This window comes from Protopterus annectens, chromosome 14.part0 (genome assembly GCF_019279795.1).
Source record: "Protopterus annectens isolate FY-2018-M chromosome 14.part0, PAN1.0, whole genome shotgun sequence".
In the NCBI taxonomy this organism is placed as follows: Eukaryota; Metazoa; Chordata; order Ceratodontiformes; family Protopteridae; genus Protopterus; species Protopterus annectens.
In genome coordinates this window covers 1,100,309,474-1,100,336,294 of record NC_056748.1, presented here as the reverse complement: position 1 = coordinate 1,100,336,294, position 26,821 = coordinate 1,100,309,474, and the positions used below count along the sequence as shown (strand labels likewise).

The window sequence follows — 26,821 nt, the reverse complement described above, 5'->3', positions numbered from 1 at the left end:
AACTAGACACTGGCCAACCAGCAGCTTATTGACCCAGGGGTGATGGGCTTTATGGCAGCCACACTGGCCAAAATGGGCACATACACTCTCCCACCATTAGCATGGGTCACTGGCATAGGTCGGAGTAGGCCACGGCCTCAATCCACTTATCACTGGCAAATGCCCATTTGGTGACAGTCAACATAACTGAATCAGCTAGAGCCATATTTTACACAGTTGAGTGGCAAGCCTTGCCACCGCATGCAGTCTTTGATCCGTGTTCTCCTATCTTGAAGATGCTGCACACCACAGCAGATGCCCGAAACGGTTGATCTGTACAACTCTTCCCCCTATAGGGCACCATATAGAGTCTGTGCTGCTGTCCACAGCTCCATTCATTGGAGAGTGTGAGATGGAAACACTCAGCATGTTTATTTTTCAGAGGTGGGAGGAACCCCAATGAGACACAGGGTGAACATGCAAACTCCAAACAGGCATTGGTCAGGGGTCAGGATCGAACCTTGTACTTTGCGCATGGGAGGCGAAGACCTCAACTGTTACGATAACTGATCTCTTAATATGGTGGACATCACCAGAGATCAAACAGAGAAAATACTGCCACAGGAAGATTCTGCAACTATTCAGCAAAAAGCAGTTCAAATTTATGTTTTGGTTCAAAAGATGGGTTCCAGTAATTTAGAAGAAAAGTAAATCAAATGCAGTCAGAGGTGATTCAAAAACAAAACCCTGAAGGAATACATCAATGCAAATCAAAGGTGGGAAAATATACAAGAAGCTTTAAGCAGCTGTTCAGAACAGAAAACTGCCAAAAAAATTATCACTGATTGAAATGAAAAGAAAGCAGAGCATGAGCTTTAAAGAAGAACAGTTTCAAAAATATTAGAGTTACAGGACAGAAAATGCAGGAAAAAATCTGAAATTTTCTGTTATACCAGAGAAACTGGAAGGAACAGACTATAAAAGCACAAATAAGCAACTGGACTGGTATTCCACAGCAGGGTTTAACTGAAAGAGCATATCATCTGTATGCGCCAAACCTGGCCATGAGAAAGCAGCCAAAACTTGTATTAGTAAAAATACAATCATACTAGCAGCAAGAGCGGATCCTGACAAAATTGAGACAAAAGAACAAATTATTAAAAATTGGAGACAGCAGAATGTTTGTAGAAAAATATTACTCACTGTACATCAGGCAGAAGAGAAGCAAATGTATCCCAGTAAACAGGAATGTCGAAAGACAGGTGTGAAATTTGCACGGTTTCAGAGTATTTTTTCCTGGAGGATCAAAAGACATTTGTGGTGCAGGACAGGCTAAGATGGAAATAAAAATGTTTATGTAATAAAAAGTGAGCCAGCAAGCAGAATGGGACTCTGCTTCTCATTCTTTTGACAGTAAAAGCTCAAAGGGAGACTGCCAGTAAAACCTTTTCCAATGTTTCAAAGGAAAAAGCTTGAGAAACAAAAAACAGCACAGGACTTCTCTGGAAGAATCAGGATTACCTTGGACTAGAATCTAGTGTTGGGAGATGGAGATGAACAGGAAAATGCCCGGCAACACTGAAATCAGTGAATAAATTCGAGATAATAAAGCAGCCATCACATTGATGAAATATGGCTTTGCAAATAAATGGGGTCTGAGAAAAGGCTGGACTTTTGTTGACTTAAACTTGTGAGTGGCCTGTAGAGCACATGCCTCACATTACATCTTTAATGTTTAGAAGGCTAAACGGAAAAATTATCCAAGTAAAACAATTATACAAATACTAACAAAAAATTTCAAGATGTAAACTGCATGTTATAATGTAAAGTAGTTTTGTATAGTGTAAAATCAAGTATTTTAAATGTGGGGGTGACAGCCTTTTTTGGTGATATCAGTACATGTTAAGCAATGATTTAGTTTCAAGAAATATAGATTCAACAAGAAAATAAATGATGAACAGAACCAAGTTAATATAATGCTTTGATCAAGGCTGCTGGGATGGGGTGTAAAACTGCACTGAAAAATAGCTACTGATCATTCTTCTCCTCCTCCTCCTCTTCCTTCTCCACCTATGAACACATCTTTTACATGAAAATAAGTTTGAAAAATAAAACAGATTATGCCAGATTAACATTTTTTTCATGGATATCATCTGCAAAGATATTAACTTTTCCTCACATTAGCAAATGTTGTCAGTGGCGAGACAAATCTGCAGCTGAAGGCAGTTAGCCAGTGGTCTTTGGTACATTCTGTTCTAAGTGAATTTTACAAAGATTCCTTAAAGCATCTGCAAATTGTTAGTCAGCAATAAGGGAAAAGGCTATTACATGGAAACAAGCTGTCTTGCAGGTGCAAGCAATTAACATACAAAGTTCTGAGCATTCTTTGTACTTCTAAAGGTTTAATTTCCCTCAGCAATGACAAGACAGTTCAGTGAAGCAGTCCGAAATTAAGGGAAGAGACAGAAGCCTCCACAACAGCCTTAAGGCATCTTAATGCATTTAATAGAACAATGCATAACTTCGTTTTATGTAAAGATAGCCAGTGTACCTTTTAGAGAAACATTTAAATGTTTTCTGAAAGCATACAAACTGTTTTTCACATCTAGAAGGGGAAAAGAGAGAGAGGAAACAGGCAGCAAGTAGTTTAAGTGGGAACAGACTAACAGATGCATTTAGCCTGGGTAATCTTAATTTTAGACTAAGCAATCCCTATGGGTATAGCTTTCTATTTGGAGGCAAGAGTCCCTTCTTAGAGGGTTAAACTTCGTTGTTAACTTAAAACAAACTGCCAAAACTATGTACATGGTTAAGAGATGGGGGTGTTTTGAAAATGCATACAGTTTGTTGTTTGAGGATGGAACACAGTGTTGAGCAATGGGGTTCTAACGGAGATGAGAAGAAACAACTATGTTAGAAATACTACATCTAAAGAAATCCCAATCCCTCCACACTACATACTCCACAGACCTCAACCCCATTACCACAATTAACAGACCATGCTGGGGGGACAAGTTCATAACCCACAGACTGCCCATGCTATGGAATAGACTTCCCATCCATGTCAAGCAGAGCACCTCATTGGCCCTCTTCAAGAAAAATCTTGAGCAGTGGATGGGAAACAGAAAATTCACCCCAGGGATAACTCCAGTGGCTCTACTCGACAGAGGCACTGGGAGCCAGGTCAGGTGGCACTATGCCAGGGTAATCCTATGGCTAGGCTTATAAAGGCCCCAGGTCCATTAGCCTAGTACACACCTATGAACCTATATGAAAGATCAGTTTGCCAAACAGTGTGTGCAAGAAGATAAAACTTGGAAAGACAAAAAACTGTCATGTACACTAAGAGGGTACAATAGTTTTTTTTTTTTTTTTTTAACTATAACAATGGCTGCTCTATCCATAGTATCTTGAAATGTAAATGACCTTATACGTACAAGTAAAGTGAGTACTCAATTATATCAAGAAATGCAGATTGCAAATAGCAATGCTGCAGAAAGCACATCTGGAAAGAAATGAGCATGTGGATTTGATAAAGAATGGATTTTCAGCAGAATATTATGGACAAAAGGAAAAGGGGAATAATAATAGTGACTGCTGTAGGTGTTCCAATAACAGAAGAGGAAAAATGACAATAATGGTAGAGAGGGACTACTGACACTGGAGCAGGCTTATGCTGACATGTACATTCCACCACTGCCATTATGAAGCTCAAGAATATTTTTGGATAAATAAATGTATTGAGGGCCCTAGAAGGGAAAATGTAACCAAGGATAGATTTCTGAAAAAATATATGAAATATTTGATATGGAAGATGGGAATTGAGCAGCACGTGACAGAATTATATAAAGTAAAACAGGTTTTCCCCATAGAAATGGCATGTATGTGTATTGGTAAAACTGATGTCTCTGACAGTGTGATATTTTTAGGAATAGCATAAATACAGAGCCTGCAAATGCAGCAAGAAACATGTTTGCATGACATATAAAAATATTTTTTTTTCCTTCACAAGTAACAGAGGTGTGGTAATCATAACAGTGTGTATATTTTAGTATAGCTTGTGATGAGTTGGCTTAACAGAACATGGTTGTGTGGAATAAAAATTATAATTTTTCTCTGGACTGAAACACTGCAGACAAGGCGGCTTCAATACAGGAAAATAATACCTTCAAGGATCAAGTTTTTAAACTATAAAAAGACTTTTGTGGTGAACATTTTTGTAAGAGTCATCTAAGTGCAGTGCACCTGACAGTATTATATCGGTGTTACAAAGAAAATGTAATCTCTCAGTAGTGCTTAGCCGGCTGGGTAAAATAAATCTGTCATTATATGAATATACAGCTGTACGGTTTGTCTGTGCAACTTGCATGCTGCTGTTAATTCAATTTAACAGTAAAAACACGGACAGTATTTAAATTATTATTCCCTAAGGTACTATAACAGACTGGATAAAAATCATATTTCACTGGAACATGCAAATTTAATTGAAAGCTTTGATACACATCCAATAACCATTTCAAATCATACACTGAAAATGCAAGATAAGTACAAATGAGACACTGGAATGTATATATGGAAAACTTAAACATTTATATACTGTTCTTCAATTGTGAAATATCTTGTAATGCTCTACCAGGTTTTTATCTACTCTCACTGTATATTTTGTACACTTGTATTTTCAACCAAAAGGGGCAATATCCTCTTATTGTATACCAACGGCTGTAAAGTTTACAATCTGTATGTTACTACTCTGTAATGTCTTGTTTGTAAATTTTTCCTCTCTGTAAACTTACGGAGTTTTTCTCCCCAGGACTCCGCTGAAAACAGACACTTGTCCAGTCGGACTATCCTGGCAAACAAATGTTAAATAAAATAAATATGGTTATACAGCATTGTTCTAATCTATCTGCATGAAATCTCCAGGAACAAAAGCAGTCCTGTGGAAGATTACAGAGAAGAATCTGATACTATTAAAATATTCCAGATCTGTATTTTAGAAGAGGGGAAGCACCAGCATCTTGGAATAAAGCTGTGATGGCTGTATTATCCAAAGAGGGTAAAGACCCATCAGACTCAGCTTCATATAAACCCATTTTCATTTTAGAACACAATTAAGTGTTTGTCTATACAAGCTAAAGGAATGGCAAAGGTGTTGCTATAGGTCAATGTGGTTTTGTGCAGGGCAGGCAAACATTTGACATTAGCAGGACAATGATCCAGAGGAATGCAGACTGTAAGAAAATATCATTGTTATTGGTGGGTCCTGATGTAGACAGACAGCATTCCACTGAGCAAGCTGTGATTTTAGGAGTAGGGCAATGGAAGAACCTGGATTCCCATATAGAATAATAAGATTAGCCAGACACATGAAGAATATTCAAGAATTAAAATCGGGAGGGTTCACCTCTGGTAAGTTGCATTGGAACAGAAACTCCAGGCAGGAGTGCCCTCTTTTCTACTTTATTTGCTTCATATTTAGACCCACTGGCAAAGAAATAATGGACATAGAAATTCAAGTACATAACTGGTATAATGAAGAAAATTGGCTTTATATGCACATTATGTTGTACTTGGCAAATCTAGAAAAGGACATCTCAGTGCTGTGGACCATTTTATGTCTTTTCATGATATAAAATTAAATGAAGATAAAACAAAGACTATAAAACAAATTACATTCCCGTTCATGACTTGGTTAAGCAATAACCATATTTATGGCAACATAAGACGACGTATGTAAGAGTATGATTAAAAAGGCTTCTGTTGTGGCAGTTAAAAGTATGTGGGAAGAGATTAAACAAAAGATTAATAAGAGCTTCTAGTTTCTCAGTTTTTGTATCATGGATATGGATAGTAAAAATAAAAGCAGTAAAAATATTTTAGTCCCATTAGATTTATATACAGGTCGGGCACATTTTCAACCAGAGGAAAAGTTACAGATAGTTGAAGGAATTTATCTGGGAGGGAAAAGACTGCAAGCTTTAAGTAGGATAAGTTGATCCTCCCAACAGAAAAAGGTGGTTTAGGATTACTTGGATTCGAAGGGCTAATTTAGAGCTGCACAGTTAAGGTTCATATTTACAACACAATCTGAAGATTATAAATCAAAATGGAAATGGATGACTGGAGGCTCAAAAATGAAAGATTTGGATTCTTAAGGAGAATACAATACAATATTTGATATGGTGGTTATTAAAGTTATAGAAAGTATTTTAAAGGACTAAGTTAACATGAGATTGGAGAAAATTTTCACCAATAGGGAGGATTACAAGTAGGGGAAAAGAAAATTAGCAACAAGGGGAGTGAATTTACTGAAAAAAAGTTGATAAAGGAACCAGTGTAGGAGAGCAAATACAACAAGAAAAGGTAATAGAGTAAGAAGAAGACTACAGAGGTTGGAGACCGCCTTCTCAGGAACGTACATCACAGAATATGGCAGTGTAAAGAGCTAGAAGATTAAAAGAAAATCCCTACAGCATACTCGGACAGAATTATTGGGGGAACAAATGGCTTTAATTAAGGAAATGATTCTTTTTGAGATGGGACACGTGACCTGAATTTCCTAGACACAATAAGGCCTTTATATTAATTCAGTTTGCTGCCAAAAAAGCATCACTAGAAAATGGAAACCAAAATCTAAACAGTTTAATATTAAAATTGTTAAAGAGATAAAAGAACTGGAAGTGGGATCTATAGAAAGGTGAAGGAGCAAATGACACAGAAATAAATGAAATTTGTGGGAATACATGCAGACCAATGTTGAGGAGGAGTGAGGTTTAGGAGAAGACAGGAATTGAGTGATTTATGTAATGTTTGGAAAGAAAAACAGTTCAAGAGAATGTAATATACAATGTGTGTAAATGGAAACAATTTTAATACGGTTTGTTTTCTATTAAATGTGCGCCTATGTCTTAAGTGATATTTTAGGAAGTGCTTAATCAAGAAAATATCAATCTAAGACAGGAATATGTTCTAAAAACTTCAGCAGGTGATGGTATATAAATACCTGGGAATAGATGAAGGATCGGCAATAAGATGCAAACAAATGAGAATAAAACTTAGTAATAAATACTTCAGAAGAGTAAAACTAATACTGAAAATGGCCTTAACATCTGGGAATAAAGCTCAAGCTATAAACCCATTTGTTCTTCCTGTGCTTACAGTTCTGCGGTGGCTGATTGGCCCCCAAAAGTACTGGATCAGTTGGACAAAAATAGAAAAATGCACACTTTACATACATAATATATATATATATATATACACATACATACATACACACACACACACACACACACATACATACATGCGTAACGTAAGGCATACAAACTAGTAAAACAAGAAAACAGGTCTGTAAAACGTTGACTTTTTTAATAAATAATCCTTCCTTTACAACGTACAGCGAGCAGACCAACAGAAAACAGACTCAAACCAATGTAGCACAACAACGATACTTAGCGCTTTCACCCCTACACTTCGGGGTATCATCAGAGTACTCTGATGATACCCCGAAGTGTAGGGGTGAAAGCGCTAAGTATCGTTGTTGTGCTACATTGGTTTGAGTCTGTTTTCTGTTGTTGGTCTGCTCGCTGTACGTTGTAAAGGAAGGATTATTTATTAAACAAGTCAACATTTTACAGACCTGTTTTCTTGTTTTATATATACATACACACAAAAATCAATGTATACCAAAATTATGCACTCTTCACTCTGAAGGAGGTACGAGCTTCCTTGAAATTTATTATATATGCAAATCTGCAATTGCAGGACTTGCATATCTGCTCCTCACCAGATCTGAACATAGCAGACTTCAAGTTTTAAAACTTTGAAGGAGGACATCCTTGCTTAGTTCAACAGAAGCTTTTTGTGTAAAGTGGAAATGTCAGCAACTGAATCTGCCAAAAAACTAATTTATATAAAGAAAGGGATGCGATGAGAACAAACAAAAATTAGAAAATCCATAAATACACTGGCAAGTACAGAGCTCTGAAACAACCTCATGTTGACCAAGATTTGACTCCAGAATGGTTAAGAAGTGAACTGAAACCTAAAGATTAATGACAACAGCCCAGGACAATGGGTCTACAGGTGGTTTTCTAAACACTGAATGTGAGAGAAACAGACCAATGCGGGTTCTGTTAAAAAAACAGAAACAGTCGCATGTCTTGTTGCCTGGTGTGGTACAATCATGGTCGAGGAACTGTATACTGAAAGGCACAATAATATGGCAAGACTGTTGCATTGATGACTGCTGCTTGGCGATTCCTATCTGCATTGTAGTGTTTGCATAAGGGAAATATGTACAGTTCCTCACTGACTACCGGCGACTGGCTTAGAAGTTTCATTGTCAGTTTTGGACCTAAACTGTCTCTCTCTGTCCTTTTCTTTGCGTTTTTTTATGTACTCCGGTAGTCTGTTATCCGATGACATTTCTGGGTAGTTAAATCTGTTTCCAAAATACTTTGAGGCAAAAATATACAGACACTTAATAGTGTGCTGGTTAGATCTAGCACAAAACAGACAGCCAGGCACGTTGTGATCAGGGCCTAGGCAAGGAATACAGTATAAATGGAAATCCTTATGAGGTATTTGCTTCCCACAAGTGTGTGTGTGTATCTTTCGGCTTTTCCCAGTTAGGGGTCGCCACAGCGGAACTCCGGTCCGCTAATGATTGGCAGTAGATTTTTACGTACTGGCTTGCCGGGCCTAACGCACAACCTTCAACGAAGGAACGCCCATTCACACATGTCGCTACACAGAAGACGCTCTGAGAATCGAACGGGCAACGTCTAACTGTGAGGTGACAATGCTACCACAGCACCACCGCCGCAGTACTGCTTCCCACAAGTAATACAATTATTAATTTTTTCTGACATCGGTATAGAGCAAGAAAAAAAAAAAAGTTTCCCAACAGGGTATTTAGCTTTAGTGAAGACTTCGGTTCTGGAACTCAAACTCGAATATTTCAGGAGTCGGCCGACCGGCACTAGCGAAATGCTTCTGCTTCGGGCACCGCACGGCAAGAAAGACTAAAGAAAATGGAGTCTGCTGCATGTTTTATACCCCTGACGACCTGACGTCATGGAAGAGGAGACAGCAACCGACGCAGGACCCAAGACTGTGGAATTCAGGTCGACTGAGGGCAACCTGCCAGCAGATTACCCAAATGTATTAACATTGAAACAGGAGGACCATTTCGTGCCTTCAGCTGTCTGTATCGGACTCTGCTGTTTTTGTGCTTGTTCCCGTTTATCTGCTTATGTTGTATTTGTTGCTTATGTATGTTGTGTATAAGCTTATTATGTGCATGTGAGCTTTGAGAAACGTAATTTTGTTCAGCTGTGCAATTCTTGTGTATGGTCTGAATGACAAAGTTTTACTGTAGTAGATTTCTCCATAATTTTCACCAGTGGTGACAAAATAGCTATAGATCTGAAGTTAAGACAGTTCAATGGAGCTACCTCCTTTGTGGAGCGGAACATGTTAAATTTTCCAGACGGATGGGATGGTGGCTTCGGATATAGTTCTATTAAGATGGAAACAGGGTATTCAATAGCATCTGCAGCATTTGGCAGATACTCAGTAGGTAGGTCGTCAGCAGCTAGAGTGGTAGGTTTTAGTTTTTTTGAGTAGGGCTCGGATAAGCGATGTGGAAACAGGATGAAACCTGAATGAAAGTTGGGTCATGGGCTTTGTAACAGAGTTAGAATGGTTAGGAGATAGCCGATTAGCAAGGGACTGAATTGTCTCGGTGAAGAAACTATTGAAAGAGCTGGCAGTATACTCTGGGGATTTGTGGTTGGAGGCTGAGAGGGTAGGAGTGGTGGTTTAACCTGGGTTGAGAAGTTTAATTCCTCTCCAAAACTTTTGATTATTGTTTTGATGCATATGTTGAAGATGGCAGTAGTATTTTTTTTTTGTCTAGTATAACTCATTTTTTTGTTTTGTTCCTTAGCTGTTTATATCGAAGGTGATTTAGTGGGGTGCCAAGTGTCCCATGATTCATTTCTAAGCAAGACTTTAGATTTGGTGTCTTTTGAAAACCATGGTGCGAGCAGTTGCGTGAGAATCAAGGATAGCAAGGGATTTGGTATTAAAAGTAGGCTACTGTATTGTGGAGTGACAGGTGCTTTAGGATAGACCAATTGCATGCCTTGAGTTCAGTTTGGAAGTTAAGGAGATTGAAGTTCTTATTGTTCCTGACAGTCTTGTATAGTTGGGCTGTTGGGAGCTGTCTAACCTGTGCTTTATCACATAAGTAAGAAACTGATCACTTAGGTCATCTGGGAGGGTCCCAGACTTGTACATATGGGGATGGTTATTGAGTATCCAGTCAAGGATACTCTTTGTTATTGGGTTTGCCTATTCTGGTGGGAGAGGTTATGATCTGTGTAAACCCATGTAGGTTTACAGTTGTAGTATTTGATTCTGAGGAACATGTGTTCCAATCAATATTTAAATCACCAATAGTTTCTTGGGGGTAGGTATTATTGCTCGGAGGAATGTAGATGCAGACAATGATTATGCATTTGTTTTTGTTGATTTGAAGTTTGGATACAAGCATTTCTGCATTGTTAATCTGGGGTGGTACAGGAGATACCATAGTAATGCTTAGGGTAGTTTTATTCAGTATGGCTACCCCACCACCCTTCCTAGTAGTGCGGTCCAACCCAAGTATATTGTAGCCTGGTGGCAATACTTCGTTGTCCTTAGTTGCTGGTTTTAGCTAGGTTTCTGTAAGGCAAAGTATATCAGGGGAGTAAACATCTAAGAGAGCAATCAGGTTATGGACTTTATTATTTATGCTTCTGTGGTTTAGGTGACAGGCCAGGAAAGAATTGCGTGGTCTACTTGTCGGTGTAATGTTATCAGGATTAATAGTATGGGAGCGGAGATCAGTGGGTGGTAGTGGGCCTGGGTTTGGTGGATATCCCTGTCCAGTGCAAGGTTATAATGTAGGCTAACAACAAGTTTCAGTATTTTATTTATAAGTTTTTGAAAATGTTTGCCTCTGGGGTTGATATATATGGGCTAATAGTTTGGTAGTGTTTAGGGCTTGAGGAGTCAGATTTGAGGAGAGTTGTGAAGTGGCTAATGTTATTTGATATTGATGGGGAGAGGGTTTGGCTTTCTGAGTAGTAAAATCCTATGAAATGTTGGTTTTCATAGGTAGTGAGGAGATGCAGAATTACCAGACCATGAGGTTCCTGTAACCCATGCATGCAAGGCAAGTGTGTGTGTATATATATATATATATATATATATATATATATATATATATATATATATATATATATATATATATACACACATATGCATATACATACATACACACACATTATATATATCGACATACATATATATATATATATATATATATATATATATATATATATATATATATATATATATATATATATATATATATATATATATACACACACACACACACACACACACACACACACACATATATGTGTGTATGTATGTATGTGTGTGTGTAAAAACTGTTCAATTTTTTCCGTACATTTTCTTTAACGCTATGCTAGAGAGAGAGAATTTCCCTTTAGGGGCTTAAGATAGTTGTAAAAGTTCACTAGTTATTGCTTGCACTAGCAACTGTGGTAGAGCCTATATTTAAGGAGTTTGGTAATTTTATGGGAGAACAGGGGCTTTAAAGCAGTGCCATGGACCCAGTTCAGTACAAATACAGACAACACACTTGGAGAAGTTTAGATAGTAACCCAAGACAAAGTTTTGATAGTAACCTTAAAACAGCCCTTTCAGGATTAGGGACAGATCAGTTAACTATTCTGTTTTAGAAAGCAGGTAGGGTGCCCTTTTATCGAAGCAAGCCTTTCAGTAAGGGCAGTGTGGGCAGACACTACCTAATAGAGAATAAAGTAGTTGGAGCTATTCTCAATAAGTCTCGTATAATAACCCTAGAAGCACACATCATTAACTTAAATTAAGTGAAAAGTACACTCTGGAATGTAACCAGCTAATATAAGCATGCTTTAGCCATTAGAGTTTAGTATCTGCTTTTAAATACAGAGCTAGCGTTTAACTCGTACACCAGTTAAGTAACATGTAGTCCCAAAAGCAATACACTATACGTTGGGGTGATAACATTTAGAGCAGCTGTAGGAAGTGATACATACACAGTCATGCACGCTTTCCTATATCCTAGGTTCAGACAAGAAACATGCTACCTTGTGCACTTTAACAGACCCAGCGTTTAACACTTCCTTACATAACACAGTAGATAAATAGCATCTTAGCACAAACATAGGAATGTTTTGCAGTTACACACAGTTAACTTTAGAAAAATAGTTAACATGCATACCGCACCAGAAATACACAACCGACTAGGTCCAGGAGTACTGGGGAGTTTAAAAATGGCGGCAACGTGAGGGGAATAAGTAACCTTGGGTCAGCAGATAGAGGGGGTAGGGAGTAAGGCAGCCGATTGCTTAGCAAACAATAGTGTATCATAGTATAATGAGAAGTTACAGAAGTGTACAATATATAGCATGTACAGTAGTAAAACAAATAATGTATTTGAGTAAGAAATTGCAGTAATATATACAGTTATATACATTTAAAAATGTAATTAGTTATGGTAGTTTTTTTATTTCTGTGTTTAACTTTTGAGTACTGCCAGAGTAAGATTTATCTGAATGGTGGTGGTAGGGCTAGCTATGGTCAGTACAGGTACGTTGCCAGATGAGACTGAGGTGGGCTTTTAATTGGGTTTTAAAGATGGAACTGCTGTTTGGCAATCTGATATCTGGTGGAAGAGAATTCCAGATTTTAGCAACTGTGTAGGAGTAGAGGGATTCACCAGCACTGTATAGGTTCATAGGTAGGTACTAGGCTATCGGCCCTAGGGCCCATACAAGCCTAGGCAAAAAATGTACCCTGGCTTTCGCCACCCAAGAAAATTATTTTCCTGTGCCCCTGTCGAGCAGAGCCACAAAAGTGATCCCCGGGGTGAATTTCCCATCCCATCATCAAGATTTTTCTTGAGTGCTAATGAGGAGCTCTGTTTGACATAGATAGGTAGTCTGTTCCAGAGTATGGGAAGTCTCTGGGACAGGAATCTATCCCTCCAGCATGTTCTGTTTATTGTGGTGACAAGGTTTAGGTCCCTAGAGCGTGTAGCTCGGAGGGATTGGGATTTCTTTAAGTGGAGCATGTCCAACAGCTCTGGGTTTGACATAGCTTTGTATGTTAGGCAGAGATAGTCCCTGAGTAGGCGATATGCGATGGAGTAAAGCTGTAGTTTTTTTGAGACTGTCTGCATAGGGCATCTGTTTGAGGCCAGTAATCCTCTTTGTGAGGTATTTCTGTGGTCTTTCCAGTTGTTGTAGATGTCTTGTGAGGTACATACCAAAAGGGGCGTTTTACTCTATAATGGGTCTAATGAGTGACGAGTAGAGGGGAACAATGACCTCTTTTTCTGGATGAGAATCCTTTTCTGATGAGATGAGCCATGTAGAAGGATTTCCTGACCACTGTGGCGATGTGATCATCAAAGGAGAGACTACTGTCCACCTGTGTCCCAAGGTCTCATCACATTTTCGGCATTAAGTAGACCACCAGCTATGTGGTAGTTCATGGGTACAGAGTTTTTACCAAAAGGGATGACCATACACTTTTTGGCATTGAGCTTCAGGCCATGGCTTTGACACCAGGTATCTGTCTCAGTGAGGCAATTTTGTAGTTTGTCCACATCGTTAGGAGTTTCGATTATGGCTCCTAGCTTGCAGTCATCTGCAAACTTTGTTAGCCAAAAACCTTCCGTGTTGGCCTGCACTTCAGAGAAGTAGATACCAAACAGGAGAGGACCCAGGACTGAACCCTGTGGTACTCCACTTGTCACTGGTCTGATGTCGGATTTGGAATCAGCTACTTTCACAGTGTGGGTTCTGTCCGTGAGCCAGTTGGCAACCCATCTTGTGACACAGGGATTTATACCTAGTTTAGTGAGCTTATCTATAATTCCAGAGTGGGGGATGGTGTCGAAAGCCTTGGCGAGATCTAGATAAGCTGTGTGAACCATTTTACCCTCATCTATGGCTTTGGTGACTGCATCAAAGAAGTCAATCAGGTTTAGGAGACATGGTCTGCCTTTTACAAATCCAAACTGGGTAGGGTCCAGAGTTTGGAGATTACCAGTGTCTTTGTTTACGAGTTCCACAATGATACGTTCCATGGCCTTGCAGACCAGGCTCGTCAGGCTAATGGGGCGGTAGTTCCCGGGGTCCGTCGTGGCTCCCCCTTTGTGCAGTGGGATAACCGTCGCAATGCGCCATTCAGTGGGTACAATGCCTGAGGTGAGGCTATGACTGAACATGGTACTTTGGTAGGGTGCCAGTTCATTCTGTAGTTCATGTAGAACGCAGCCTGGGATATTGTCAGGTCCCATGGATGCTGTGTTCTTGGCTTTGGAGAGTGTGTTTTTTACCTGTGCAGCCGTGATTATAGGAACTTTGCATTCTTCCAGTATAGAGATGGGCCCTCTAGGGGGTGAGAGGGGGGTTAAGTTAGCATTGAACCTATCTGCTAGGATGTTGGCAAGATCAGTTGGTTTTGTATATTTAGTGCCATTGTGCTGTAACTCAGAGCAGATCTGAGTGCTCCCATTTAGATTCTTGACATAGCTATAGAATACTTTGTGGTTGTCTTAGAGTCAGTAGCAATTTTGTTTTCGTAACTAGCTTTGGAGGACTTTATGAGGGATCTCAGCTTCTTACTGAGGTTGACCAAGGAGTTCCTCCAGTCATGGGATTTTACTCTTTTTTGCAACAGTTTCTTTCTTCTGTTGTAGAGTTTGTTTATGGCAGAGGACCACCAGATTGGCTTCCTTTTTTTGGAGGATAACATCTTGGTTCTATTATGGATAGCATGATCCATGCACTCGTGTAAGTGCTTATAAAGTGCATTTGTGTAGGATTCGGCAGTCATACCTCTATTGTCCGTCTGCATGGGTGTCATGAAGTTTGCCACTTCCGTCTTAAGTGTGAAGTTGGCTTTGGAGAAGTTTTTTTACTATGGTTTCCCTAATTGGGGGTGGGGGTGGGATGTGGATGTCTAGGCTGATTAGTTTGTGGTCGGATCTGACCAACGAGGAATTGACCTCTGGTGTGGAACACCGGGGTTTCCCATGTTAATGACCAGGTCTAGGATATTGCTGCCCCTGGTGGGGGTGTGAATAAGTTGATACAAGGTGTTGGAATTTATGAATTCTAGAAAACGTTGAGCAAAAAAGAGTTGGTACATGAGTAGTTTTCCCAGTTAATGGTGGGGTAGTTGAAATTGCCCATTATTAGGGTGTTGGGTTGTACCCTAATACTTTCCAGTGTATCAAGAAATGAGGAGTGTGAATCCTGGGGCATGGTGGGGGGTCTGTAGCAAGCTACAATTTGGATTGCGGTCTTGCCCAGAGTTAGTTGCACTTGGATAATCTCGGATGCATTATGCTGTGCAACTAGCCTGGAAGTGTGGCTATCCTTAATGAATATGGACACGCCTCCACCTTTAGTGCTTTGTTCTGGGTTAAGTGGCCGAAAGGTGTGGTATGAATTGTAGCCTGGTAATGCAGGGGTCCTCTCTGGAGCTTTGAACCAGGTCTCTGTCACTGCACAGATGTCAAGTTCTCCATTTTAAGGAGTGCCTCGAGTGAGTTTATTTTGAGGTTTAGACTTCTAGCACTGAGTAGCATTACCCTCAGATTTTGCTTATTTGTACCTGTTACGGTGGTGAATTTGTCATTTGAACCTTGCCTAAAAGAGGCACTATAGGGGTGGCAAGAGCCTTAGCCAGTATCCGGAATCCTAAGGGCGACAGGTGCAGGCCATCTCTGGCAAAGCATCGTGGTCTGTTGATCATGTCGTCCCAGGCAGACAAATACTGGATCCCCTTAGAACGACACCAGAAGCTTAGCCAATTGTTGAAGTCAATCATTTTGTCCTTGTACTGTGGTATCATTCTGGGTGATGGCAGGATGCTACTCAGGGTTAGGGTCATACCTGCCTGGGATACAAGATCGGAGAGCTCCTCCATGTCTCTTTTCATATAGTCCAGGGAGGTACATCTCAGGCCGTTCACACCAACATGGACAATGATCTACACTTAAGCTACTTCAAATAGTTGGTGAGCAGAATTATGAAAGTTGAGTAAGCCTGAGAGATCAGGAATCTTGTTTGGGTGGCACAGCAAATGAGCCATGGTGAGTTGGGAAGCTGTAGCCAACCTAATTTCAAGCTAAATACAAGCAAAGATAAACATCTGAGTGAAAATCTTGACATAATGTGAGAAATTCAGAAAAAAATCCAGTTAGGTAAACTGCACAGGATGACAAGCAGGCATTACAAATATTTTTATCAATAATAAAGCATCTTAAAGTCTGTACTTAATTACTTTAGCAATGTGTACCTTGCCAAATAACACCCTCAAAATGTAGTAATCAATCCAAGGAGGAGAGAGGGAGGAGATTTTATTTTATATATATATATATATATATATATATATATAGATATATATATATATATATATATATATATACACACACACACACACACACACACACACACGTGTGTATAATCAGACTCTTTCTTAAAGAAAGAACTGGAGCCCAAGGCCTACAGTTCAACAATTACAAAATAACAGTTTCCAAAAAGAGGAATAAAATGAAAGGAGCAAATTAGAACATTTTGGTCAGAGTGCTAACTTCAATAGAACAAGGAGTTCAGAGACATATCTGCAATGCTTACTGCAATGGCCTCCTAAAATATTATGTATTATTATTTTTACTACAATTAGTTAAACTGAATACTTAAATAAATAAAAATACATACATACACTAAGAAATAAAGTTCCAGATCGCCCATGCAGCAGAGTGGGTACAGATTTGTTCCAGTTCGGGGAACCAAAGTACAGCATTCTGTGTAGACAATTCTACCAAATTCCCTGAAACAAATTTAACTGCCATACACAAACAAGTGACTGGTGCACTTAAGACTACACTCAAGACAGGGTCCTTGTATCAGAAAAGGTCTGCAGTTATACAAGAATTCACAACATCGCGGCATGAATGGCAAATTGGTGTAGACTATATGCTACATGTACAACAGTCCATTGAGCCACACCTCTCAAATACACTGGATTTTGCCTCATTTTTGCTCCCATTTCCTGTAAAATATTTTGATTTCCTCATACATGAGGATTACAGTTAGTCAGTTAATACCATTTACTAGAATTTCTTGCTTCTAAAAAATAGCATGCAGATGCAAACCTTGCTGATCTACTAAGTGAATTAGAAACTTCAACTGTCCCCGACTTTGCATGTTGTCTCCCCCCCCCAATTATTTTCGTCTTTATCCCTGATTTTGGGCCTTTGCCTCAAACATCTATTATTTTTGGCTTCGTCCAAAATTCATGAACTAAGTAGAAAGGTATACATTGAATATGTAACTTTACATGCTCAAACAGTAAAAAAATCTTTTAGCAAAAGCTACAAGATGCCTGAAAAATCTCTCGCTGGAAAGAAATCAGCAAAGACAAAAATATTACTGGCATAAACTACAGACGACTATCAAATTTACAAGTTGAAAACAGAACATTAATCAAAAAAGATGCAAGTCGTCCATAACCTGCAGATGACATAGTTAAAACAAATCCTGTTCAGTTTTTGGAGAGGATGGTAAGCTGTACAGAAAAAAAAATGCAGACATATGTCAAGTTTAATGCATCAAAATTCCAGAAAAAGAACCGAAAATAGTCACAGCAGTTCTGATGCAAGATAATATGGACTAAGATTTGTTATTAATGTGGAGAGAAAAAAAGCTCAAGTTGCGAGTGTGTGCACAAATTATGCTGAATGTAACAAAAACTGCTCCAAGGAGAAGACCAGTTGCCCAGGGTAAATAGTCTTTGGTGAAGACATCAAAAAATACTTAGTTTTAAAATTAGAAATTAAAAAAAAAAAAATTTCAAGTCAAGATATTTTTACGTTTTAACACATTTTAAAGTAAAGTAAATAGCCCATAATATGGTTAGCACAAGGTTAATTTCTAGAGATCAGACTAACATAAAAGCATACTCTTTCATACACATATTTCATAGTTAAGTGGGAAATCCTATGCAGTACACCTTTATAGCCAATAAACTAGCTATACTGATTTGCCTATCATACAGTATACAGTTCTGGAGACTTTTTTGGAATATTGATTTTATTGAAGTGGCTAATGCATCTGTATATAAGCTTACTGACAAGTCAGAATGCCACCGTTTACAGAATAGTAGGATGTGACTAGACCTTCTCTCTATACTCAGCTGAGTACACATATTTCTAACCAATTCTCACTTACTATAAGTCAAATAATACAATGTGACGCCTATGCCCTGGCCCAGCAATCAAGGAGCCTCAATCATCACCACTAACACCAGTCAGGGGCGTTTCATATAGGAGGAAAGGTTAAATACACACAGTAAATTGCAATGTCCCTTAAGAGCACAATGAGATCACAGTCAGTCCGGGGATGGTTGATCCCTTGCTCTCCAGGTCCCCAATAATACTCCCCACTGGCACAGCTATAGGGTCCATATCTCAGCCTAGTGGGCAAACTAAAATCTCCAGCACCCTCTCTGTCCAACCAGTGCTTCGTGTCCCTGCCAAAGTAGTTACACACGCACACTTTAAGAGTTTATACAACCACACAGACACTCCTGGGGAAGGCTGGCACAGGTTCTCCAGCTGTGCCCCTTTTTCCCCAGACTATACGGAAGTACCAGCTGCCCCCACCCACTAATAATTTATCAGCTACTCAAAGGCCCTTAAAAGGGTGTCCAATTATTACTGTGCAATATTATCTAATTGGTAGTATAGCCCAGGGCTACAGCTATTAGAGTAGCTTTGTACAATTTTACCAAAGGCATGTAAGGATTCTAAAGAGATTAAATTATCCCGACAAAAAACAGCCACAGTTGAAAGGGTTTAAAAATAGTTAACAACAAATAGTCAAAAACACAAGACAATACTTTTTACTACACGGTGCTAGTCAAGAGTTCAGAGATCACAGCGAAATACTTAGTTCAGTAGTACAGTTCTGACATCACATAAAAACAGAGTCTAATCTTTCTAGTTTCTAGCTATTTCGAAGAGAAAACACAAGTCTAAGATAAACTTACATTTAGAGCAAGACAATGCTGGTGAGTTGGATGATAAAGACAAAAATGCTTACTGCTCTTTGATTCTCTCTGTTTAAATTGATATTACAGTCCTGATTCACATTACATCATTCTTCCCACTTTCCTGGGGTTCCCAGGCTAAAAGGCTACATTCTTTAGTAAGCTCACACCAGGTCAGGAAGCAAAGCCAATAAGGACATTTATGCATGCAAATTCTGGCCATTAAATCTGACCTTAAAACAATAGCAAGAATTCCTTCATCTAGACCGGCCAGAGCCATGTTTACATCAAAGGGTCACAACATGCTTTACTTGGTCAGTAGAGTGCGCGGTTACATTTTTTTCCAGTTCCACATGTAACACTATTTTTACCATTTAAGACAACAAGTGTGTGTTTTACATTAATATTTACAAATGACAGAATTCTTTCCAAAATTCTGGCTAGGCTGGCAGCCTTCATCCATCTTCACCCAATCTTCACAATTAATTTCTAGAATGGTTTAAAAGTAACACGACTGTTCTGTATACAACATTTGAGGACAATACAACGCAAGCTTTGGGAACTTCCAGCAAGGAGAAAAGCTGAGCAGTGAAACATTTCCACCTCCATCTCAAGTAAGGACATTGATTTAATTACCCTCCATTATAGTCAGTTGGGGAAAGAGAAAAATTAACAAAATTAAGGCTTGTGCATTCAGGCAGATATCTTAAAAGAATAAAGGGGCAAACATCAAGAAAATTTGCAGAATAAAATCACAAGACCACACAATCACCATCTGCCTCCAAGCGTACTCACTGAAATCCAAACCTAAGGAAATGGTAGAACTGGTTGACAAAGTCGATATCTACCAAGTCATCATAAAGATGAACAATACCATTTAGAAGTATATAAAAATAAACTCAGATTGAAATCACTCTGTCCACTCATTAAAATGAAATACAGAAGCTACACAGGAGGGAAAGCATCTCTGCGGTTCACCTGTCAGAGGTGGAATCAGAAGAAGAAATTAAAAAAAAATTATGACCCAGCTGGAGGACAGGTAGCGGAAAGAGAATCTCAATTTAACAATGTCCTAGAAGGCAGTGAAGGCAAAGATTGTCTTGACGTTTATGCAGGACCATATCAGTGAATTGATTGATAGCCTAGTGAAAGAGGTTTTGGCTGGAAGAGTGCGCGCTCAGAGATACAGTTATGATGAACTACAGGTCGCTTTCCATGACCCACAGTCATTAAGCTAGAGAATTATGGGTTGAAGAAATCGATGAGTAAATTATGGAAAAAGGGAAAGCAATAAAGGTACGAGACATCTTTATTAACCAGGATTACAGTTAGACAAGGCTCCAGAGTGAAATTTGTGCCATGTTTTAGACTATGCAAGACCCTAGGACTGAAATTTAAACTCATCTACCCAGCAAAAGTGAGGGTTTTCTTCCCCCACAGGAGTGAAATCTTATGGAAACACAGGAAGCATTGAAAATATTGCAGGATTACCAACAATTTAAAAAGGTGGCTCTGGGCAAGCTCAGGGAGCATAGAGTGGCGAAAGAAGAACCAGCAAGGATTGGAAAGCACCTCAAAAGTAGCCGCCAGTGAAGGCTTTCCCATTATGCAAATGCAGGAGACACAGAGATGGTCAAACACACCATGAAAGCACGGAACAATAATGGAACTGGAAGTGGAGCTTGGAACTACAGATGCTATGACAAGCATGAGGGAGGAGAGGCCAAGTAGAATCTGTGGAGCTGTTAAGTGATATTTCTGGATATGGGCCATGGGACACCAGTGTATTCAGTCTGAGATGTAATGTTTCAATTTGACTGTGGGAGATTATGGAACCAAGAGACAGGAATAATGGCATGGTACAAGGTCAGATGCACAGGCCGTTGTCATCAACACTGAAGTGAAAAAGAATAATAAAGGCCTGCACTAGCTTCAGGAAATCAGTTGCAAGGGGAATACAAGCCAACTTACTAAATGTTTAAGGAAGGGAGAATTTTATATGCTAAGTAAATCCATTTAATAAACATGGAATTAGATAAAGAAGGGGTAAATTGAAGGAAAAACGAGGGAGAGTAAAAAGTGAATTAGGGCTGGGGAGAAAACAGCAAGGTACGCAACTAAGGCATTGTGTAGTTTGGCTCATGATGCAACCTGTGGAAGATATGAAATGAGATGGAGTTATTTACATGTACGTAGTTGTAAACAGTTTACTGAAAACATTCTGCGTTAGTTTTGTAATACTTGGATGTAGAGGGACAGATATTAAAGGAAAGAGAATAAAGAACTACAACAGGGGTGAACTTAGATAGCACTTATCCTGCGAGAACAGTTGAATCTGTTAGAATACCTATAAGTCAAGATGATTAATGTCAAGAAACATCAACCAATAAGGAAAAAGGGGAACCGGTGTACAGAGTATATCAAAAGGAGTTGTGCAGATTAAGTGCTGGTGCAAGAAATATACTTGATCACTAACGAACAAGAGGATTTTAGTAAAAAGGGTTGGGCCAGTTTTTATTTTCCTGCAAGTAGGCTGGCTGAAAGAAAACCAGGGATTATAACAATGGTAAGGAGGGGCTCCTCTACAACTAACAAAAACACATGTACTTGTTGCAATAAGGGGAATTTGGAAACAAAAGAATCACAGTGAGTAAGGTTTACCTGCTTCCCAAATCCATAGCATCACATACTTGCAGTGTGAATACTAGGAAGAGATAGGAAAACACTGAGCAGCACGTAAGAGGCTAGTAAGGGGCCATAACAAATCAAGATGCACATGGAGGGGAAAACAGTAGAGCAACTGTTTAGAATATATGGACTGCAGGACTTAGTGGAGATAAAAAGTAAGCACAAAAATATACATACTTTTCAGCTAGATACAGTACATACTTAAAGTTGGACTGAAAACAACATGACAAAGGGAAATGGGGACTTGCTGGAATATTTGAAGAAGCAGGTCTGCAATTAAACAATTTAAAGTAACAGCAGTATACATTGGAGATTTCTAAATGTCTCGCTAAAGTACGGAATTCATGCAAGAAGTTAATGAAATATTGAAAGAATGTCTCAAGGAGGGACTTCGAAGATAGCTGCTCATTGAGTTAACAGCCTAATTCTAGCTCTCAGAATGAAGAGAGAAACTTGGCAGAAAAAGCCAGTGGACTTCTAGGTAAATTCCAATAACTGGCTAGTAAACATTGTCTGGATGCCAGGAAAAAAAGAAAGAGGACCTGAAGGAAAATCAACTACAAAAGGTGAGGAAAAACACTGACTGGAAAAAGTAATGCAGCTGTTCAGCAAAAAGCAGTACAAGCTCTAGACATCCGATTAAAATAAACGAAACACTGATGGAGTAAAATCGACAAAAACAAAAACTTGGAGGGGTGAAAAAAAACTGAAGCTTTAAACAGATATTCTGAAGTGATAAAATTGGAAAAATCTGAGGTCAAAATGAAAAAAAGGCTGGATGAATATGAGATTGCACAAGAGATGTTTTACAAAATAACAGAATTAGAGGACAAAGCACATAGGGAAAACTTGAGACTTCCAGCTGTACCAGAGAAGCTGGAAAGAACAGACTATTATTTTATAGAAGCACAAATAAGCAACTGGACTGGTACTCCACAGAAGAAGCTGTTAATTGAAAATGGCACATCATGTGTATGTTCCAAACCTGGCTATCAGAAAAGCAACCAGACCTGTAGTAGTAAAGATACAATCCTACCAGCAGAAAGCATTGATTCTGACAAAACTGTGGTAGAAGAACAAAGTACTAAAAGTGGAAGACAGCAGAGTGTTTGTGGAGAATTACTCACTCTGCACACCAGGCAGAAGAGGAATACATTTATACAACTACAAGAAATGTCGAGAAGGAGGTGAGAGATTCAAACTGCTGTGCCCAGCTATCTTCAAAATATTCTTCCACTGGAGAGACAAAATCATTTTTTTTACTTAGTACTCGCTATGAAGGAAATACAAAAGTTTGTCGAACAAAAAGTGAGCTGTGAAACAGAAGATGATTCTGCTAGTTCTTTCGGCAATAAAGACCACAGCGAGACTGTGCCAGTGAAACCTTTTCCAATGTTTCAAAGGAAAATGCATGAGAGAAAGAAAAAAAAAAAAAAAAGTACAACAGTCGACTAGAAGAAGAAAGAGTACATTGTAAATGAAGCAGAAACAGGGATTTGGGAGATGAAGATGAGCAAGAATTAAACCAGTAACTTGGAAATTACTTTGTAATCTCACATTCGTCAATAAATATATTTGTGGAACATGACAGAAGAAGAAAATCCGAAAATACTGGACTTTAGACTTTGTTAAAGGACAACAATGGGATTCTGTTATTAAATGCTCAACTTCTCTGTCCCTTTTCTCCCTATTTACTGTCCCTGCTATGACTAAACAATACAGCATGTAAAATATTTTAAATAAATTTTTTTCTCCACTAGAACAGTACCTTACTGTACTGTGGTGGTTTCACTTTTCAAAACACTTTTGTCCTTCTCTGTTAAAGCTTGCTGCAGTCTCCAATTCATTGATGTCAACACCACCTATGAATACAGGTTGTTTTCTGGGTGGTTCCTTCCCCAAGCTGACATTTCCATGACCTTTCTAAAAACCCACCCATACTGTGATGTCACAGCTGCCTGGTCCTTTCCCTACCCATACAGAAAGTAATGGCTAGAACAAGAAAACAGTACACAAGTCAATTCTCCTGCTGTGGGCTGTCAATCACAGGTGGTGACAGCTCAAATTACCCTTAGTACTTTGACAGCTAGGGAAGTTAGGTGTAAAGGGGGATGGGAGATGAGTCAAAGTGGTACAATTCAAGCTTCACAGAAAATTGCAGTTTAACCATTTTAAAAAGAAGCCGCAGTAAAAAAGCACTTTGAAAGTCTGTCCTGTGGCATTTGCACCGTTTGCTTTTTAAGTAGTCACTGAACGGCATCAAATGTTACTTAAAACTGACATGTAAAGTCAATGCAGTGACAGGAGCTGCAGGAAAAAATAGGCATACATGACAATTTTTTTGAGACATGCACTGCATTATGGGGCAGACTAAACAAATCGATTATTTCAAGATGCCAGACCCCATGTGGTCAGACTCAAATTACATATAAAAATATTTAAAAACCTGTAAATAGTCCCAGAGTGGTGTTAAAAACGTAGGAAACCCCAAACCAGGATGACAAACTTTTTTTTTTTAGTCTGTGGGTGCGGTTCTCCTTTAAACTTGTAGGCGACTCTAAAGCATATGCCCTACTTCATGTCTTTAAGGTTCGGAAAAACACAAAAAAATTTTAAGAGGATGGAGAACATTAACCAAGTAAAAAAATTCTCTTAATTTTTTTTTTTTTTTTTTTGTTAGTGCATGATTTTTTATTTTTAGTGCATGATTTTGTTTGCATGCTATAACATAAGTTCTTAGTTATTTTTAAGTGTAATGGGGATATTAATGTAAACTGGTGCTCCTGTTTTTTTTCTCTCCCTTCTCTCTTTGCCCCGTTTTAAGACGTGTAGGCACTGCGATGTAAAAACACAGAAAAAAAGTGCGTTTAACAGAGCATGACAAAAAAATGTGTGTGCTTTTTGTCCTTGCATAGGGCAATGACTGGATTAAGGCCCTTAGCTTGATCTAGTAACAAGTTTTAAGAGACAGCAAGTAAATTAAAAACATTGACCAAGCCTTTTTTTCCTTATAAAAATTGTACGTTCAGTAGCAATTCTGTATCTGGTCCTCGTATCTTCAGGAGAGAATAAAAAGAAATGACTAGGAGATAATGTTCTCTGAAACATTAAAGTGTTTTCCCAGCATGGAGAACTATAAAAAGATAAGACAAACCAGACAGCATTTGGTAGAATGATAGGCTGCACCATGCATCTTAGCAAGGATAACGTTTCATTTAGGGTACCTCATGTCTGTTAGTAAGGTTATCAAGTTTGGAAAAATTGTTCCTATTCGGAGGGTAAGACTTCAATATTTGAAGATGTACAAAGCTGTGTGTGTTATTATGAAATCAATACGTTTTAGGGGGTATTGTGGTGTGTTTGCCATTTTGTTTGAAGTCTTTCAATAAAACAAAGTTTTGCAAGATGTGACACATGCTCAAATGGATATGACAAGAAACTATATAAAAGACCAACCTGAAAAAAACGCGTATGCATGTAACACAAAAGCTAGAACTAGACATTTAACAAAAAAAAAAAAGTTGTACATTAAAAAGTGTGAACTAATATGTAACATTAATAAGTGTGAACTAATATAATAATGCTTTCTGTAATGTCTTTAAATGTTAATGATCTCACAGAAATAAAAGAAAGAGTAGTAAACTATATTAAAACGCAGAGTGCAAATAGCTATACTACAAGAGATACATTTGGAAGAAACTGAACGTGTGAATTTGATAAGGGTTTTATGATGGTTATTCAGCAGAATGTTGTGACAAGGGAGAAAAAAAAAATGAGGCATATACTTCTGGTATGAAGCATAGAATTCCCATGTTGGTAATGATCAGGTCTAGTACGTTTTCCCCTCTTGTGGGAGTGGTGACTAGTTGTTCCATAGCATTTGAGTTTATAAATTCCAGGAACCTTTGGGCTAAGGTGCTGGGGCTTGAGTAATGCTCCCAGTCTATGTTTGGGTAGTTGAAGTCGCCCAATATAATGGTGTTCGGAGAGATCTTCATGTTCTCCAATGTTTTCAGGAAAGCCGAGTGGGATTCCTGACTTTGAGAGGGTGGTCTGTAGGATGCTATAAACTGAAAAGCAGTCTTGCCCACTGTCAGTTGCACATGGATGGTCTCCGATACTTCGTGCAATGCCACTAACCTGGAGGTGTGGATATCCTTGATAAATATGGAAACTCCCCCTCCTTTTGTAGTTCGGTCCAGGTTTTGGGGCCGAAAAGCATGATATGAGGTATAACCTGGTAGTGCTGGGGTGCTCTCTGGAGCCTTGAACCAGGTTTCTGTCACTGCACAGATATCGATGTTCTCCATACTGAGGAGAGCTTCGAGTGCATGTATCTTGAGGTCAAGACTTCTGGCGTTTAGCAGCATTACCCTTATAGGTTCATAGGTTCATAGGTTCATACTAGGCTATCTGCCCAAGGGCATTTATAAGCCTAGCCCATAGTTATGTGGCTTTCGCCACCCCTTTAGTTTGAATAAAAACTATGCCTATCATTTTGCTGTGCCTCTGTCAAGCAGTGACGCTGAAGTAATCCCTGGGGTATATCTGCAATCTCCCATCCATTGGTCAAGATTCCTCTTGAACAAGACCAGAGAGGTGCTCTGCCTCACATGTACCGGGATTTTGTTCCACAGCATAGGGAGTCTCTGGGTGATGAATCTGTCCCTCCAGCACGTTCTATTTATAACCGTGTCAAGGTTTAAGTCTCCCGCCTTGTGGTTCTGAGGGATCTAGATTTTTGAGGTGAAGCATATTCATCAAATCTGGGTTTGACATGGCCTTATATGTCAGGCACAGGTCACCTCTGAGCAAGCGGTATGAGACTGAATAGAGCTGGAGTTCTTTCAGTCGGGCAGCATAAGACATATTTTGAGACCCTTTATCCTTTTGGTGAGGAACTTTGGGGCCTTTCAAGCTGCAGCAGGTGTCTGGTCAGATACATTCGAACGGGCATTGTACTCAA

The 26,821-nt window shown here is 39.0% G+C and overlaps 1 protein-coding gene across 1 annotated transcript in view; it reads right to left on the bottom strand.

Moving 5' to 3' along the window:
- POLR3A (RNA polymerase III subunit A) overlaps positions 1-26,821 on the bottom strand; it is a 1,593,947-nt gene that overhangs the window by 1,543,070 nt on the left and 24,056 nt on the right. The gene's annotated exons all lie outside the window — the stretch shown is intronic.